Source organism: Lissotriton helveticus, chromosome 7 (assembly GCF_964261635.1).
Source record: "Lissotriton helveticus chromosome 7, aLisHel1.1, whole genome shotgun sequence".
Classification (NCBI taxonomy): Eukaryota; Metazoa; Chordata; class Amphibia; order Caudata; family Salamandridae; genus Lissotriton; species Lissotriton helveticus.
The window spans coordinates 1,674,787,106-1,674,806,565 of record NC_136068.1 but is presented as its reverse complement, the minus strand read 5'-3'; the positions used below and the strand labels follow the sequence as shown (position 1 = coordinate 1,674,806,565).

Sequence of the window (19,460 nt, the reverse complement as noted above, 5' to 3'; positions counted from 1 at the left end):
ATTAGCGCCAACTCAACTCTGCTTTATAAGCTAATAACATCCTGTTGAATTCGCAGACTCAGTTTCATAAATCAAAAAACAAGCATTAGCTGGTGTAACATGTTCCTTTCATCACCCATTCCCAACAAAACTGCCACAGGAGGCCACTCCTTCTCCTTCCTTGCAGCCAAGGCCTGCAACACCCTTCCGCTCCATCGCAGACAGACAACATCACTTTCCAAGTAAGGTCGTAAGAGATCTCAAGACCTGGATCTTCGACAGACCCCCCTCTTTGATGGACCGGAACCTGCACACCCCTAGTCTCAGGGAGACCCTTACGGATAAGTAGTCGCGCTTAACAAACAATTGATTGATTGATAGAATATATATATTATTACCATAATCATCTCTTCTGGAAGAAAAGATGGCATGTAGCCAGAGACAAATGGCTCATCTGAAGTGCCTTCAGAAAGACTGCATACAGCATTAACAGATACTTTCAAAACTAATTAACTTGGTACCTGGCCGGCTTGATTATATAGAACTCTTACCCTCAGGAAGGGTGTGGCCCATGTTGCAATGCCTTATTCACCTTTGTTGAAAAGAAATATGCCAGCAGATGAGGCAGGAAGGGTGTGGCCCATGTTGCAATGCCTTATTCACCTTTGTTGAAAAGAAATATGCCAGCAGATGAGGCAGCATTGGCATGCCCAATCATGATTAAAACATTCAGCTGTTGATGTAACTATCAATGGCATATAAGAGAGTTCCCACCTGTACCTTCACACATTCACTGGCTTCTTTGAGTGGGACTTCATAGACTTCCTAATGAAAGCATCCTCCTGAGTACCTTGGAGCTGCGACTTGAACTAATCCCTTTCCACCCACCAACGTAGCAGCTGTCATTGAAGAAGAAACGCTTACCCATTGCAATAGTAAGCTGGTCTTTCCTCTGGTGTTATCTTTTCTTTAATTACAAGGCTTTGCTTCTGTTCAGAGCTTTAGTGGAATGCACATCTGCTCCCACAGTGATTGTTGTCGTTTGTATGGTACTATATGGAAACCTATTGAGTGCAATCATACTTGGGTATCAGCAAAAACAACGTTTTGCACGGCAGGTTTGAGCCATCTGTTAATATGAAGTTAAAATATTGGTAATATGTTTGGAAACAGTAAACATTTACACTGGAAAATATGGTAATTGTGGTAGTGTACATCATGAAAAGAGTCATAAGGTCCGAGCTGAATTATGCCTCTTTTATGAAACTGAAGTATTAATCTCTTTGACAGATTTGGTATATTATTTGTCTTGTATGTTACAGAGTGACCTCATGTGTTTAAAATAATTGTGTATTATGTGATCTAATATTTACCCGATGGATAATATGGTAGGTGACTGATTCTGAGAGTGGGGCGCATAGAGTGCGTATCTTTGCACACTTCATGTATTCGTGTGTTTCTCACTTTACAGTTTTTTTTTTATTTTATTCTATAATGCTGGGAAGATTAGTGGTTTCATGTTAGTAGAGTTTTGACCAAATGTTTATTCACACCATTATTTTCTATCGTTTTGGTAATTTGAGGAACCAGATAGCACATACAAGAAACCCATCTTTCAGGGTTTCTGCTATGAATTTGAAATAACAACGATTTTGAGACACCTTTAAGTTTCACATGCACACAGGTTACTTGACTAAATGCCTTAATAAGTTATTGACTGTGCGGCAGTTGCAGAAATATTTCCACTTATAGCATTTTACCTGTGCAGGCAATGTATCATACCTTTAATTATGTAGCATTTAATGTTCAATTTCATTAGTTTTAGAGCGCTAAAACAATGGTTATTTTTTTGGGTCTTTTCAGCACCAGAAGACAGTCCCCATTACAGCATTCTACCCAATTAGACACTCCCTATTTTTATTTACAATAGTAAAGGTGATTGCAGTAACTATGAGGGTCCGTGTCGTAGTTGTTCTGCTTATCACACGTGATATTCAGTTTTAGTTGTTTAGTCAGATTCCAGTAACTGTTTATATTTCAACAAAAAGAAAAAAGCAGATGAGCTCAACACTGGCCTGATGATTCAGTGGTGGGTGAGTGTTATCTTGTCCTAGCAGGGACGACACTCATTTGCTGCTGCTTTACCCCACCCCCATCCCGTCCCTCCCCCAAAAGCAACTGCAGGGCTAGCAGTAGAAGTGATTGTTTGGTAAAGTTTAGCTACGTTAACACTATCTTAACCAGTTAATACATGCAGAATGCAAGTTCAAATTAGAGACCTTTATTGTACTTTAAAATATAATTCGCAAATTTTCTTGGATTTTCAAATGATTCGTGTAATTGAAATATTCATCCTTTGGCACGATGTAGGGATTAACTGCGATAATGCATGGGTGACTGTAATCTAGGCATTAGTTAAATGCATGTTTTACGTGTCATGTCTCCTTTTCATTACCTGCATATATAGGACAAATTTCATTTCATACCTTTTTTAAAGTTCTCTTGCCTAAAGTAGTCATCGCCCTGGGCCAATATTTAGTTCACATGGATATGGATTGCAAATATTAAACCCGGCCCTATTCTGGCGCAGGGCGCACCTTTAACAGGGCGTGCTAGGTGAAAACTGGGTCACTGCACATTTTTCATAAAGACTTGTTTTTCTCAGTGCAGGAGCAGACTTGCATCTCACTGGGAACATTCCATTAGTGAAAGGCAGACCAGCTGTTTGAAACCGCCTGTCCACTTTTCACTGTGCAGGTGGCAACAACCCTGCATCTGTAAGCAAGATACCTTCGGTGTCCCCTGTGCAGGTGTTCGCAACTTCTTCTGCAACACAAATGTGCCCTAGGAGTTCAAATAGGAGGGGCCATGCCTATTGCACAAAGGGCTACAAATGCTAATAAAACATAAATCTCTCACCCATCTTTATTCTGACGGCTCTGCCATCCCACACGAGTTGGTGAATAAAGATATCATGTGGGACACTATGGCGTGTATTTACAAGGGTATAGCGCCACCAGAATATCATGTTTAGGGACGTTCTGGTGGTGCTATGCCTTTCTCCATATTTACAAAGTGGCATTAAGCCACCTTTCGTGGCTTCAAGCCGCCTTATAAATATGGCCCATTTACACACATCACTCAGCGTGGAAAGGGTGTGCAGTGTGTGTTTCTGGGGGCATTTCACCGCAACACCTATTGTTTTTTGACACTGCCACAGATTTACAAGGATCTGCAAATCTGAGGCAGTGCCAAAAATTAACGCCATGCAAGAGCAGGCATTAGCATGGTGAAACATGGAAAAATGCTTATATTTCTCCTTGTTTTTGCTGTTTCTATGCGTGCTGCCATTATGGATTGTTTATGTGCAGGAAGGTAGACCTTAAGGCACATAAGCAATCAATACCTGCCACGCTGGCACCCTTTCACCATGGTGCAAGGGTGCCTAGGGTGGTGATAGGCAGCTAATTTTAGAGCCAGCTATTGGTAAAACACATGGGTGCACTTTATTGTTGTAAATACTGTGCATCCCTGAGTTTTGTAAATGTCGGATCACTATGCTGCCAAATTTGGCACAGGCCCGTACTCTGACATTTCTTTTTTAAATATGCCCCTAAGACTTACCCAGAGGCACACACTGTGACATTAAGAAACTAACTCAGGGGCACTCCAAATGACAGGTAAGCACCAGCTAAAAGTATCCAACATAGTCACAGCCATACTACCACAGAAGAACCAACACTGACATGGGACATTGCCATGGCTACTGTAGCTAAGGTAATACTAACTGTGGACCACTGATACTGGGGCACAAGCAAACTAGTGCTGTCATGATAAAACCATCATTAACAATAGGGCATTGACACAGGAAACCATGAAACAATAGCAGTGATATGACCGAATGTATGACGTTACAACGCATGCTTTTACCACGCGTGCTGTTACAACGCATGCTTTTACTACGCATACCATTACAACGCATTACACTTGGGGGTGCTGGATAGTGAATAGTTTAATTTACTATTCCAACTCCAGTCCCCGTGGACACTAGGGAAGGTGTTGGATAGTAAATTAAACGTATTCCCTATCCTAGAGCGCCCCCCAGTGTAATGCGTTGTAATGGTATGCGTAGTAAAACCTGCGTTGTAACAGCACTGCGTGGTAAAAGTTGCGTTGTAAAGGATGTTTACCATATGACCAGGGCAGAGAGACACTGGACGCTGCTATGGGGCACAAAGACTAATACTATGACAATTTCGCAGGGCAGTTTCACTGCAAACCTGACACAGGGGTGCTGACATGACGATAGTGGCACTAGGAAACAACACAAGAACAGAGACACATTGTAGGGACACTGACAGGTACACTCGGAGTGCAAGTCATGGTGTTGATATAGGTCAAAAACATCAACACTAGTGCACTGTCCTAGGGACACCAGCAATCACATGGCCACACTGACTCAAGCGGTACGCGAAGAGGGTTTAGACACATTATTTTGAACACGACCGATTGTTTAAGAGGCACCATGGGTCAAACCATACATTGATTGTGTAAACCGCCAGGTATCTAACACGGGGCCACGCACCCGAGCGTCTCTCGCTGCCGTGGTTTCATTTACTGGGACAGTTGGATCCGCGCAAAGTATTGAACAAGGTATACCCAGTAAAGGATATTTTAGGAGTGGTTTTCCGATGCCTGCCACATGAATATTAGGACAGGATCAGAATGTTCACTGCTGGCAGTGACTTTACCGTTCTCAAGGTGTCACGTCAGAATCTCTATACTTTAAGGAACGCATACTTTCTACCCAAGATATTATCTTCTAGGATTACGATTGGTTTCACATTGATTGGAACTTAATATTTGAGCCCCAGCTTTGCCGTATCTCATATTTTGTTGAAATATCCATAGAGGAAACCTTCAACCTGAAAGTATTGCATCTTCCGGCCCTGACGAAGGAAATTTGGACCCAGGTCCTACCCCGAAACGCGCGTTGGCGCCTTTTTTCCCTTTGTTGATGTTATGTTGTTTGTAGGTTCAAAGGTTCAAAATAAGCTTTATTCGATATTTAGCAAAGAAATATCATATAAGCGTACATACTTATACAGTGTTTTAAAAACAAGATGATGAAAAAAGAACAAAGAAACACAAAGAATTCCAATTTAAAATTCCTCAATAGCTTAGGCAATGGTTAAAACACACTGTTAAGAAAACAATTAAAAACAGCATTTAAAAACGACAATTGTTATCACCGGTATCATTCTAGGGATTTCCTAAATTTGATCAATAGTTTTAAAAACTGTTCCATGGTAGAGATCACCTCCCGGTCTTCAAATTCTTGCAAACGCTCGAAGGCGATTTTGCAGGACCTAATACCCCATCTCTTTATGTTGTTGGTATAATTTTCGTATTATTGTTATATTTTTTGTGTTCTGTTAAGTGGAGTTTGATGTACTCCAGTTGTGTATGGTTTGACTGATGCGTGTGGGTATGTGTGGAACTATTAGGGGATGAATGATTCCTGTGTATATATTCTTGTTTAGGGGCTCTATGTAATTATGAATTATGTATTGTGAAGAATGTTGTATATGCAACAAATAGTTTGATGAAATTGCTTTGCCAAATATAGGTTTCACTTGTGATACAATAAAATAAAATAATGTTTATATATTTCTGGCTTGGGACAATATTGATGTCAATTAAATGAATGAGGTAATACCCATGTCTTAAATAGTTGCCAGGGAGAGGTTTTTGTCCTTGTTCACACTGACTCAAGATCCATGACTCTGGCACAGGACCAACAAGAATTATTGATTAACTTAACAGTGACTCTTTTTAAGAAAAAAATGTATTGCGTTTAACTTTAGTTGTCAAGCAATATACAGCAATACTTTTTACATCACAACTCACAATGATTACGTTGACACCAAGGTTGCATGCCCTACATTATATCAAATAGGCGACAACAAAAAAGCAATCAGAGAAAAAACAAAGATACAGAACATATGCCATGCAGTGCCACACATCAACCCACAAGTCCAATGCTGTCAATCATCATGTATCTGTATCGCCCATTTATCGACTGCAAGCTTATACCACATCCGGGTGTTCTAACAGATAACATGTAAGTGGCGCCCAAAGGTTTTTGGGTCTAGAGGCCTCTGGCAGTTCCTTCGCCTATTACATGGCTGAAGCTTTTTTAGCAGACCTAGGAGGCATACTTCAGGTGAATATTTGACAGTTTTCATTATAATCAACGTTAGCAATGTGGGCATCAGTGTAACATTTGTCCAGAAGTGATAAATAGAGCTATATGGCTAGGCCAATTGTGCGAAACCTGCCCCATCGTCCCCGCATCTCACGCATTTAGCATCCTCGTGCTGCCCATATTTCCACAACTTCATTAGTGTGTAATACATTTGATGCAGGAATTTAAAAAGTCTTATTCTGAGATTGCAGTTGGCCGTGAGGCGGCCTGTCAGTGCACAGCATGTCACCCGGCCCTCCCAGACCAGCGGCACCTCCATCTGTCAATTCCAACTAGCAAAGGAAGTGGAACTTTTCACATCTGTTTCTCTTTGGGAGGCATTGTACAACCGAGTAATACGCCCTGGAGATTCCCACACAGTTAAAACAGTTAGTACTGCTTTCAGCATTTTCGGCTCATCTGGGAATCCTGGGTCCGGCTCTCTGACAGCCATGCACAGCCCGGTATAAACAAACCCATGCATCGCGTTATATTGGGTCCCTGTGGTACGGTCATTCAGGGATAGAAACTTTCCATTTAGATACATATCCTCAGTTTGGTAATGCCTGCACTATATAATATGCTTAATGGCCCTGTCTCACATGCCACCGAAATATCCAGGTGCACACTGGCATTGCTGGTGCATATAAATATTCATGTCCTGCACAACCATTCACGGTTTTTCACACTCTGATGGTGCATGCAACGTATCTATCTCTTTCCTGTTCCCATGTGTTTTATGTTGCAATACCATAACAGTCAGCGGGATCGGGTGCGCATTGTCTGCCTTCACCACCAAGGGTGGCAGGTAGCAATGGGAGAAGTACCAGTAATGTGCAAATTGGGCTTGTGTGCAAAGATAACGTAATCACAAATCTGGGGCTTCAAAACCTCCCTTTTCAAATGGTAACACCAGTGATCCCAGGTGCATCTTAGTTTTTTACCCACCCAAACCAATCTCAGCAAACATGACTGCATGGCCTGAAAGATAGCTCTATTAAGTGGTAATGGGATAGTCACAAACAAATATAGCAATTTGGGGAGTATTGCCATTTTGGCAGCAGCTATCCGTTCAGCAAGAGACAGAGGGAGGCGAGTCTATCCAGCAACCTGGTCACCTAGTTTTGTGAGCACTCACCCATTGTTCATGCTAATCACAGTTTCAGGGTCTCTGGGCACCCAAACTCTTAAACACCCAAACTCCCAACTTCAGACTAGGTGAACTCTAGTGTTAAGGCTACTGCAATTCATTTAATTGTTCCTTGCGATTGGTTGGATCTCTATGCCATAACCTTCTATATATCTACCATAAAAAAGAATAAGACCACGCAACCTGTCAAACTTTAACTGTGGATTTGAGACACCAACGACCCAAATATTGAGCAATTAGCAGCATGATGAGAGAAGGGTCTAAACCCACCCAACAACTTGATGTACGTTAGCAAACTCACAGATCACTATAACGCATCAATGACGAATATAATTAACTCCACCATGCCGCTAAGACTGTAAAGAATTACAGAGAAAGATACAAATCCCTGGTTTAATGGGTCACTAAAGAAGACAGGTGGAGACTGAGACTAGCAGAAAGAAAATGGAGAAAGACCCTTTCATCCACCCAGCTAAAAGCTCCCAGGAAAACTAGAAACAACCACAACCAAAGCATTCTCAGATCTAAAAAGGAACTTTTTTAGATCCAAACTGGATAATGTTAAAAACAGACCACGGAAACTCTTTGAGATGTTATAACAACAATCCAATAAATTGGCCATAAATGCTCAGGAATCAACAAAAACCCAACTGAGCTGTGAGGAATTCTCAACCTTCTTCACATACAAAGCCAACTCCCAAGAAAGGGAACTCGAGATGGCAGCTGACAACCTCTCTAGACCATTATGTTCATAGAATGTTATGTTATGTTAAGTGGTTTATTAAGAGCTCAAATCACCCTGGGCCATCTTGTCGCTGACTAGAAGATTGGATCCTGCTATAAAATTCACTTTGTACGCCGTCCAGTCCCACCTCTTTCCATTAGGGAGCAACACTATGGCCTCTTTAATGTCCTCAACCGTCCAGGGCTGTGTGAGATATTCACGCTGGCTCATAGACAACCAGCCCAACACTATGTCATCTAAGTAGTTTGAGAACTAGGATACTGCAACAGGCAGCATGGCTCTTACAGGTCAGAGAAGAACCCCATAAACACCCGACTGATCTCTGGTGTAGTGTGACGTGCTACCAGGTTGCTGTCTACAGAGATCTCTGAAAGCTCTGCACACTTGAGCGGCCTTGATATGCAGCCTTCACAACATAAACAGACACCTCCCTCACCCACTTCAGCATCCACAACATGCTAAAGCCATCCCAAAAACAAGTGAGAGAGGAGTTGGCCTAACGGCTAGGGCGCTCGACCTCGGACCTGGGGACCTGGGTTCGAGTCTCGGTAACGACGCCAAAACCTCCTGTGATTCTCGGCAATTCACTTACAGCCTGATTCATGTAGGTAAATTGCACTCGCAAAGGGCCAGATTCTGAGAATCTGGCCCTTTGCGAGTGCGATTTTTGCATTTGGTATTCCTGATACCAAATGCAAAAATCGCTATGTAAGAATTCGCATATTTGCGTGGAATGGCATTTAAGGAATCTCTAATAGAGATTCCTCAAATGCTATTCATGACACAAAACAAATTAGCGATTTTGGACTTTTGGGGCCGCTATTTACCGAGAGGTCAGACCTGTCGGTAAATAGCAAAAACTCAGAAAAATGCTTTTAAAAGCATTTTTCTAAGTTGCATGTTGCACACACACATGTCCTTTGGACATGTGTGCGCGCAACACATGTTCAAATCTGCATTTTAGGGGTGCTACAGGGCGTCCTTTGGACACCCCTGGCACCCTTAAAATCGCTATCTCATTTGCGAGTAGCAAATTGCTACTCGCAAATGACGGATACTCCCCATTCATTCCTATGGGCCTCTTGGCCCATAGGAATGAATGGGGAGTATTTGCGAGTAGCAAATTGCTACTCGCAAATAAAGAACATGTAGGAATCGCTATTTAAGTAGCAATTCCTACATGAATGCCGTTTTGCGTGTCCTCAATAGCGAATCGCTATGATTCGCTATTAGGGACACGCAAAACGGCATGTACATGAATCAGGCTGTATATCTCCCCGTGCATAAAATGAAAGTGTGTCCTCATGTAACGTAACTGGAAAATATGTAAAGCGCTCTGATACCTGATTCGGTTCGGGTCTAGTTTGCGCGATATATCAAACTCTGCAAAAAAAAAAAAAAGTGAACATAACCCAATTACATAACAAAATCCACAAATAGATGTCGGGTACACTATTGGGGAACATCAGAGTGCAACCAACATCCCAAATGAAAGGGAGGTGGCCAAACATACGCAGTACATCCACAGGGGGACCCGTATGCATGGGATCAATAACAGCAATATAATTAAAATACCTACACACCAATAGGTAGAATTACGATCAGTGACCACGAGAAACCAACATTATTCGACCACCCCAGCAGACACCTACCATCAGTCTTGGTCCCCATCAACTGTTCCCACCATTGTAACAACAGATGAAGGTCCAAGATCAACACAATAGTTCCTGCGGATCAATGACCCTCAGTCCTTCTCAGCCTCCGGGGCTTTGCCTTATGTTCCAATTCATAGCCAGGCTGGATATAGCATGGCATTCAGGATGTTCTCTGCCATTACCAGTTTCTTGACATTCTGGAATTCCCACCTCACTGCCTGGACTGTTGCTGTGAAATCCGGATAGAAGCCAAGGTTATTTCCCCAAAAGTTTATGGTGCCTTTCTCATGGGACATGCGTAGGACTTAGTCACTGTCCCTATAATTATTTTTATTATTTATTTTTGTCACATATTAAACTATACAGACATGGCAGTTCACTGTCGGTGCAGCATCAATTGAAACATCAAAAAAAATAGCATACTTGTACATTGAAATACACCCACTACTATAGCTTACAGTGTATAATTCTTAGCCGTTCAATATAAACACAGTCCCTTGGCCCCAACCCATGACGTCATTGCGGCCACCATCCAGATAGTGCCCGCCCCTGGAAATCTTGGATTCAACAGACATATAGTGCTAAACATTCGAGAATTATCTTGCATGGTGGTGGGCACCATGGGTAAGCCTCAAAATACAAACGGGACGAGATCTATCACCCCACCCCCTCCTGGACAATGCCCCGTTCCAGTTGTGAGGTGGATGCCTGTCCGTAAATCCTCCACATAGGTTCAGTAAGGTCCCCATATGTCTTTAGGGCTTGAAGAGCGAGGCATAGTGCTAGAGTAAACCTGACTGTTAGTGGTGCAATAGGCCAGGCGATGCAACCAATTCTGTGTCGTAACTGACTTGCGACCCCACAGTAGGGCTATTTCTCTTTTGGCCAGCAGCAGACAGAGGAACGCAAATCTTCTAATCTCTCTGGGGAAGTTAACTGTGTAGCCCAGTAAAGCAACTTCCGGTGTAGGGATCAGGGTCAATTTGGTCATATCTCCTAGTGTGAATTCTGGGACAATTCCATGTGAGGTGTGCAAAATCTGCATGTGGCGCCGAGCACTTCTGGCAATTATGCAGTCTGGATGGGTCTGGTCTGTGTGCTTTGGAATGAGTTAAGTATATTTGACATAAGAACTTGAAATTAAGGAGTTTATGCCTGCTGTTAAGCGAGACTTCATTCGTAACTACACAATACTTGGTCCATTGCTCGTCCGTGATGGGGCCATGGGCGTCCGCAGGGGGGGGCAAGGAGGGGCACTTGCCCCCCCCTGGAGCGCCCCTCCTTGCTCCCCTGCCAGGCCCGGCTGTAGGGTGGTGTGACCGCTGCCATCGCACCGGGTGCTGGCTTCCTGGGGGCGCCGTGTTTACATCTTAATTATTATTTTAAAAGCACCTGCTGCAAACTCCTTTCCTCCTGCAATTAAGGGGCCTCACAAAAATGTCTAGATAACTCCTGGGATTAATGTTCTTTCTGGCCAGAGATCAGAGTTTAATGTAGTTGAGGTTTTTGACTTCTATGAAGGTAGTACAGAGGGTTAATATGCCTGCTGCAAAGAACTTGTACCAAGTAGATTAAAGAGTGCATTTAATGTAAATAGATCAGCTTTTAAAAGAGCTATCCTTTTCTTACTTGCAATTTATAACTTAAAGTCCTAATATAGAATAGTGAGGTATTAACTTTCATCATAGAAGTGCATACACACTGCTAAGTATAGAACATTGATTAATGTTGCAAAAAGGGTTAATTTGGGTAGAAATGGATTCTTATTAAAGAAAACTCCCAACTATGCTGTTTCTTTTTCGACTCTGAGTTTGTGCTTCTCCACACCAAGCGAGTGCTTACTATACTGCCTACCAGTATGGATGACATGTGACTCCTACACTTTTAGGGGCATATCATCAACGGTCAGCGATAATTATCGCAGGCCGTGTGTAGTGTGCAAAAAATTAACGCCGCATATCGCCTTATTCTATTGCTCGGTGAGCGCACTATCAGCAAGGTGCATCTCCCAGGCGTTAGAAATCCGGGCAAAAGCGACGGAAAGAGTCGAAATCGCCGTATTTCCAGAGAAAGAAAACCGCGTTAGGGAAAACCTAATCTATAATGGGAGACGTGGACTCAGCATAACAATCCATATCCCATTATAGATATGGCTTAGTAAGGAAAATAGCAGGCGTTACAAACCGGCGCAAAACCCGGTTAGCACTGATTATAATATTGCTATGTATGTTAGCGATACACTTGAAAATAGAGAGAATCAAGGTTAGTGATGATACCCCATGTTGTTTCACGGGACACGCCTCCCTTGTATCTCATTAGCGATGCAAGGTGATGCGATGTTGAAACCAGGGCTAATCCCATTGAACACGCGTTAGCGTGCTCTTGTAAATAAAGCAATATTTTTATCGGCGCATTTTGTCCGAAAACGAACGCAAACGCAGCGATAAAAATATCGCTAGGCTTGATAATATGCCCCTTTGTCCTTTGGCTTATGTAACATTTCCTATACACTGATTTACACAAGTATGATTGATTGTCTGTGTAATGTGTGTGTGATGCAAAGTGCTCTGATATACTTTAATGGTATGAGGAGCGCTATATAACAAATTCAATGCATCTGAGAGAGAGTGGTTATGGAGACTTGGTCACTGTTAAAGTAAGCATGGGCGTAAAATCCGCTCCGCTCGCGGATTTTTCAGATTTTCGGCAAATTCGCAATCCGCGAACGCTCGCGAATTTGTCGAAAATCCGTGAATCCGCTCGCGGCGGATTTTTTACTTGGTTGCGGCGCGCGGCGTGGTGCACGGCGTTCACTTTCCGTCATTTTAGCGTTTGCCGAGTTGTTTTTCTTTGCGAGTGACGCGCCATTTTAGATCTTGCTGCGTGTTCCCGCGGGAGTTTGTCGCCCGCGAATACGTACTCGCGGCTTGCCACCTTGCACAGCACACCTCGCGAGAGTTCGCAATTGCGAACACGTAGTTGCGGCGGAAAGGAACAATCTCGCACTTGCGAAATAGACATTTTGCAATTTCGCACAAGAAAATCACCAGCAAACAGGATAAACCTTCAGAAAATTATGATTTTTATCAGAATCACTCCTCAGGTTGACATTTGCATGGCCTTTTTTTTTGCAAGGAGTCCATTTTGGGGGGGGGAGGAAGGAAGTGCCCCACAGTCTCCAACTTCCTGTTCCTGTCCAGCAGGCTCCTCCCAGTGCTTTGTCCATCTCCTGGTCACTTTCATTTGGATCTGGAGCTGGAAGGATTACTTTTTGTGGGTGCTGCTGGATATTTGGATTTGAGGCCTTTTTGACTGTCTTTGGATCACTTTTGGATTAGAAATCAACTTTCACAAGTAAGTTTGTTTGGGGCATTACAGTTGCTGCAAGTACAATTTTGGAACTTTTTCAGAAAATTAAATAAATTATATTGTGGGTAGCCACAGTATCCAGTAGGACCAGGGTTGGTTATGGGTGCATGATACAACTGTTTTGTTGAATTTAAACACCATTGAGGCCATGGATGGGCTGGGATTGTGCAGATTTTATTGTTTTTTGTCGTTTTTTTGGGCCTGCTGGTGTGGCCCTTTGCCCAGGGGTGGTGAGTGTTGCATGGGCCTAGTCTTTCTGTGGGGTGTCTTCTTGAATTTAAACACCATTGAGGCCATGGATGGGCTGGGATTGTGCATATTTTATTGTTTTTTGTCGTTTTTGGGGGGCTGCTGGTGTGGCCTTTTCCTTGCCCAGGGGTGGTGCTGGTGCATGGACTGAGTGTGCCTGTGGTGTGGTCTCACTCTCTTTGATGTAAACATCATGGATGGCATTGGATTGTGGTGATTTCTGGCTGTTTTTCTGTTTTTTGGGGGTGTACTGTTGATGTGGACTGGCCATGTGGGTGGTGGTGGTGGCCATCTTGAGTGCTGGCTGGTACAGGCAACATGTGCTTGGGGTGTAAGGGGGCCATTTTGAGGAGAGGCAGTGTCTGAGGCCTGCACTTATTTTGCCTACTTTTCATCCCTTATGCCCAGGGGTAGTGAGTGTTGCATGGGCCTAGTGTTTCTGAGGGGTGTCTTCTTGAATTTAAACACCATTGAGGCCATGGATGGGCTGGGATTGTGCAGATTTTATTGTTTTTTGTCGTTTTTTTGGGCCTGCTGGTGTGGCCCTTTGCCCAGGGGTGGTGAGTGTTGCATGGGCCTAGTCTTTCTGTGGGGTGTCTTCTTGAATTTAAACACCATTGAGGCCATGGATGGGCTGGGATTGTGCATATTTTATTGTTTTTTGTCGTTTTTGGGGGGCTGCTGGTGTGGCCTTTTCCTTGCCCAGGGGTGGTGCTGGTGCATGGACTGAGTGTGCCTGTGGTGTGGTCTCACTCTCTTTGATGTAAACATCATGGATGGCATTGGATTGTGGTGATTTCTGGCTGTTTTTCTGTTTTTTGGGGGTGTACTGTTGATGTGGACTGGCCATGTGGGTGGTGGTGGTGGCCATCTTGAGTGCTGGCTGGTACAGGCAACATGTGCTTGGGGTGTAAGGGGGCCATTTTGAGGAGAGGCAGTGTCTGAGGCCTGCACTTATTTTGCCTACTTTTCATCCCTTATGCCCAGGGGTAGTGAGTGTTGCATGGGCCTAGTGTTTCTGAGGGGTGTCTTCTTGAATTTAAACACCATTGAGGCCATGGATGGGCTGGGATTGTGCAGATTTTATTGTTTTTTGTCGTTTTTTTGGGCCTGCTGGTGTGGCCCTTCGCCCAGGGGTGGTGAGTGTTGCATGGGCCTAGACTTTCTGTGGGGTGTCTTCTTGAATTTAAACACCATTGAGGCCATGGATGGGCTGGGATTGTGCAGATTTTATTGTTTTTTGTCGTTTTTTTGGGCCTGCTGGTGTGGCCCTTTGCCCAGGGGTGGTGAGTGTTGCATTGGCCTAGTCTTTCTGTGGGGTGTCTTCTTGAATTTAAACACCATTGAGGCCATGGATGGGCTGGGATTGTGCAGATTTTATTGTTTTTTGTCGTTTTTGGGGGGCTGCTGGTGTGGCCTTTTCCTTGCCCAGGGGTGGTGCTGGTGCATGGACTGAGTGTGCCTGTGGTGTGGTCTCACTCTCTTTGATGTAAACATCATGGATGGCATTGGATTGTGGTGATTTCTGGCTGTTTTTCTGTTTTTTGGGGGTGTACTGTTGATGTGGACTGGCCATGTGGGTGGTGGTGGTGGCCATCTTGAGTGCTGGCTGGTACAGGCAACATGTGCTTGGGGTGTAAGGGGGCCATTTTGAGGAGAGGCAGTGTCTGAGGCCTGCACTTATTTTGCCTACTTTTCATCCCTTATGCCCAGGGGTAGTGAGTGTTGCATGGGCCTAGTGTTTCTGAGGGGTGTCTTCTTGAATTTAAACACCATTGAGGCCATGGATGGGCTGGGATTGTGCAGATTTTATTGTTTTTTGTCGTTTTTTTGGGCCTGCTGGTGTGGCCCTTTGCCCAGGGGTGGTGAGTGTTGCATGGGCCTAGTCTTTCTGTGGGGTGTCTTCTTGAATTTAAACACCATTGAGGCCATGGATGGGCTGGGATTGTGCAGATTTTATTGTTTTTTGTCGTTTTTGGGGGCTGCTGGTGTGGCCTTTTCCTTGCCCAGGGGTGGTGCTGGTGCATGGACTGAGTGTGCCTGTGGTGTGGTCTCACTCTCTTTGATGTAAACATCATGGATGGCATTGGATTGTGGTGATTTCTGGCTGTTTTTCTGTTTTTTGGGGGTGTACTGTTGATGTGGACTGGCCATGTGGGTGGTGGTGGTGGCCATCTTGAGTGCTGGCTGGTACAGGCAACATGTGCTTGGGGTGTAAGGGGGCCATTTTGAGGAGAGGCAGTGTCTGAGGCCTGCACTTATTTTGCCTACTTTTCATCCCTTATGCCCAGGGGTAGTGAGTGTTGCATACTTGCATGTCCCTAGTCTTTCTGTGGGGTGTCTTCAATGTAAACATCATGGATGGCATGGGATTGTGCTCATTTTTCTGTGTTTTGTCGATTTTTTGGGGTGTATAACTGAACTGATGTTCCTCTGTCTTCCATTGCTTTTAGGTGCACAAGAAGACTCAATAGAACCACCAGTGCCAGGAAGAAGTCCTGCAGCGGTGTGTGCAGCACAACGTCACGCGACGTCACGTCTGGACACAGAACCCTCTGCAACTCGTGCAACTGCTGCCTGCTGACCTGCTCTGAAGAAGATGGCCCCAAAAAAAGTAACCCGTAGCTCCTCTAGCAAGAAAGGTGCCAGTAAGGAGCAGAAGAAGCAAGTTACCAAGGACACTGGTGTGCCGCCTGCCCCTTTTTTTGGGAGTAAAAAAAAAAGTATGCCTGCAGCAGCTGCAGCGGGATCTGCTGGGGACCAAGCTGGCAGCAGCACCCCCGCTCCATTGGGCTCAGTGCCACCACCACCACCACGCCAACTTAAGTCCAAGCCCTTGAGTGGTGCAGAGGCAGCCAGTATACTTCTTCAATCACCATCGACCAGTGATGTTGGCTCATCGCAAGAAAGCAGCAGCAATGTCCCTCAATCAACACAGGTTGTTGTAGCTCATCTGACGAGTGTTGAACAACCACAGCCGCAACAACAATCACATGTGCAAGTACAAGCCCAAGTACATGTGGAAGGAGAGGCAGCGCAAGGAGATGCGCAAGCAGAGGTGCATGGAGGGTCACAACAAGTGCCCACAATAGTTGTTCCTCCCGAAGTAGGGGCACATCAGGAAATCGACAATCAAGGCGAGGTATCATTTGAGGAAGCCACTCCTCCTGATGATCCTTCATTGTCTTCCACACCCCTAGCAAGGAAGAGATCAAGGGTGGTGTCTACATCCTCTTCAAGCACACCTCCTTCTGATGATACGGATCAAACTTGGGAACAAACAAAGGTAGTTAAGCGTAAAAGGAAGCTCGTCCAAAGTCTCAGAGTTATGGAGTGTGATGAGTCTCAACAAGAAGTGGCGGATACTGCTGCTGATGAAGACTCTGCCAACGACGACCCAGTCATCATAAAGGTCACTGCAGCCCCAGCGGGCATGCAGCAAACAGACATTTTGACCCTAGCCCGAAAAGCTGCTGAGCGTGATGATGATGTTGTCGATGAGGAGGCAGTGGAAACACCACAATCATTGGAGTTAAGTAGTACACCAACTCGTCCCGCTTCCATATTTCTTTCTGGCAAGAAGAGACCTCCGTCAACCTCGACCTTAATTAGTGGCGGTGAAAGTGCAAAACGTACAAAAGTTGGGCAATCCACATCCTCCACTTCATCTGGCATTAGCTTCATGACCACCACCACCAGTATCGCCGCCTCCTCCATGTCCCACAGACACTTCAAGTCCCCAGTTTGGGACTTCTTTACTGTTTGTCCAAAAAATCCAAAGTTTGCCATTTGTACCATTTGTAAGCAAGCAGTTAGTCGTGGTAAGCCAGGTACAAACTATGGTACCGGAGGCCAGAGAGGTCATCTTAGGAGACAGCACACTGTCAAATGGTTTGCGCACCTAGATGCGATCAAGAAAGGCCAAATTCATGGAAACGTTGATGTTTCATCTGATGATGACGAGCAGGAAGAAGACGTGTCAAACACTTCCCTTACACCCAGTACCCCTGTCAGCAGCACACCCAATGTGAGGCACACTAAGAGTGTTGGAGCGAGTGAGACACCAACGCACAAAAGTTCACCAGCGAGCAAAATTGGGTCAACGAAGTCATTATCAGCCCGTAAATGCTTGGTCCAGGGCAACATTAGAACAATGCTTACTTCAGACGTGCCATATGAACGCAACCACCCACTGACGCGTCTGTATAACACTAAGCTGGCTAAAATGCTAGCTGTGGACCTTCTACCTTTTTCTTTTGTAGAAGCGGTAGGTTTTCTTGAATTAGTGGCAACGCTCTGCCCTAAATGGAAAGTTCCGAGCCGGTTCTATTTTGCCAGAGTTGCGGTTCCAGCACTACATGAAGATGTGCTGCAGGCGATTGGGGCAGCTTTGCAGAAGAGTGCTGTTCACACAATACATCTGACAACAGACATGTGGACCAGTGGCCCAGGCCATGATTACATGTGCATCACTGCACACTGGGTCTCTTTTTCAGGTGTTAAAGCAAAGCTAAACGCAGGTGTTGACCCGGACAAAGTTTTCAAAGCTGCTCGGAAACATGCAACACTAGCCATGTTTGGCTTGGAGAAAAGTCACACAGCAGAAAACCTTTTGCAAGAGTTTAACAAAAAGGTCTTGACAATGCTATCCCCCCTAAAACGCAAGATTGGTTATGTTTCCACGGATAATGGCTCCAATGTAGTTAAGGCCATGTCGGAGGGTGGCTATTTCAGAGTGCCATGTTTGGCGCACTGTATCAACCTGGTAGTTCAAAAATTCTTGAGTGATAGAGACAGTGCAGCGTTCGCGGTAATGGCCACCTGCCGCAAAATGTCCAACCATTTCAGCCATTCTTTTAAGGCCCGGAAGCATCTGCGGAGACTGCTACTTCAACGTAGAATGCCAGTGAAAGCACTCATCCAGGAGGTGGCAACACGTTGGAACTCAACCTTCTACATGCTTGAGCGTCTGTATGAGCAGTATACGGTACTCGATCACTATTTCTTCACAGAGGGTAAATCTCAGAAGGAGGACCTGCGGATGACTGCGGCGCAATGGGACATAGTTAAAAGCCTGACAGACATGCTTCGTCCTTTTGAGTTCTTCACGCGTGCAGTCAGCCAGGAGGACTGTAATTTGGGAAAAGCTATCCCATTGTTGTGCATGCTGGAGCACCAACTGATGGCGGTGTCTTCTGAGTTTGAAAAAGAAGATGAAGAAAAAAAAAACCATTTCATTTTGTCAGAGAAATTATTAGAGCGCCTACGTGGTGATGAACGTCTTCAAAAGATCAAGTCCGATCAGCATTACATTTGTGCTACTATTCTGGATCCACGCTACAAAAAGGCGCTGGCAGACGAAGCATTCTTTCCTTTTGATGATGCAGATGTTCAAAAGTACAAACATTGGTTAGCCTGGTCAGCCAATAGGTTTGAAAAAGAACGGCAGGTTATTGAAGGAGAAGCCAGTACATCAGCATCAGCATCAGCAGGCCATCCCCAGTCACAAGAATCCACTTCTGCACCTGTGGCTGGGGCACAAGTGACCTCTCAGCCGTTAAAGACACCGGCAACTGGATCATCTGCACCACACACAATGACAACACTAACAGTGGCTGCGGAGGAGGATTGGCTAAGTTTGATGGGGTATGGTTCTCGAAAAAATGTCACAGCCACAGCAAAAAGTAAGCAAAGTGGAGGAACCGTTGATGACCTTGAGTCGATGGTGCAGGCCTATATGAATGACTCAACAGTGGTCTTTCTTAATGAGGAGCCATTGCAGTATTGGCATGGCAAAAAACAATTGTGGCCACAGCTCTACAACCTGGCTATAAACTATTTGTCTTGCCCACTCGCAAGTGTGTCTTCTGAACGTGTTTTCAGTGCTGCTGGTGGCATTGTAACTCCCAAACGGAGCCGCCTCTCGCCCAAAAATGTGGAGCGGCTGACAATGATCAAGATGAATCAGCACCTCATACCACCTGATTACAAAGTACGAGAAAGCACGCCGCATGAAGACGAGGAGGACGGCAACGTAGATGAGGGGATTTTTTCTCTCTTCGGTGG

The 19,460-nt window shown here is 44.7% G+C and overlaps 1 protein-coding gene across 1 annotated transcript in view; it reads left to right on the top strand.

The window, feature by feature from the left end:
• The first annotated feature begins 757 nt into the window (after window positions 1-757).
• The window catches only part of LOC144767611 (putative methyltransferase DDB_G0268948), a 342,613-nt gene continuing 323,910 nt past the window's right edge, over window positions 758-19,460 (top strand). The window contains exon 1 of the mRNA XM_078651014.1: window positions 758-914. The gene's annotated coding sequence lies outside the window, so the exon portion shown is untranslated. The remainder of the gene's footprint in view (window positions 915-19,460) is intronic.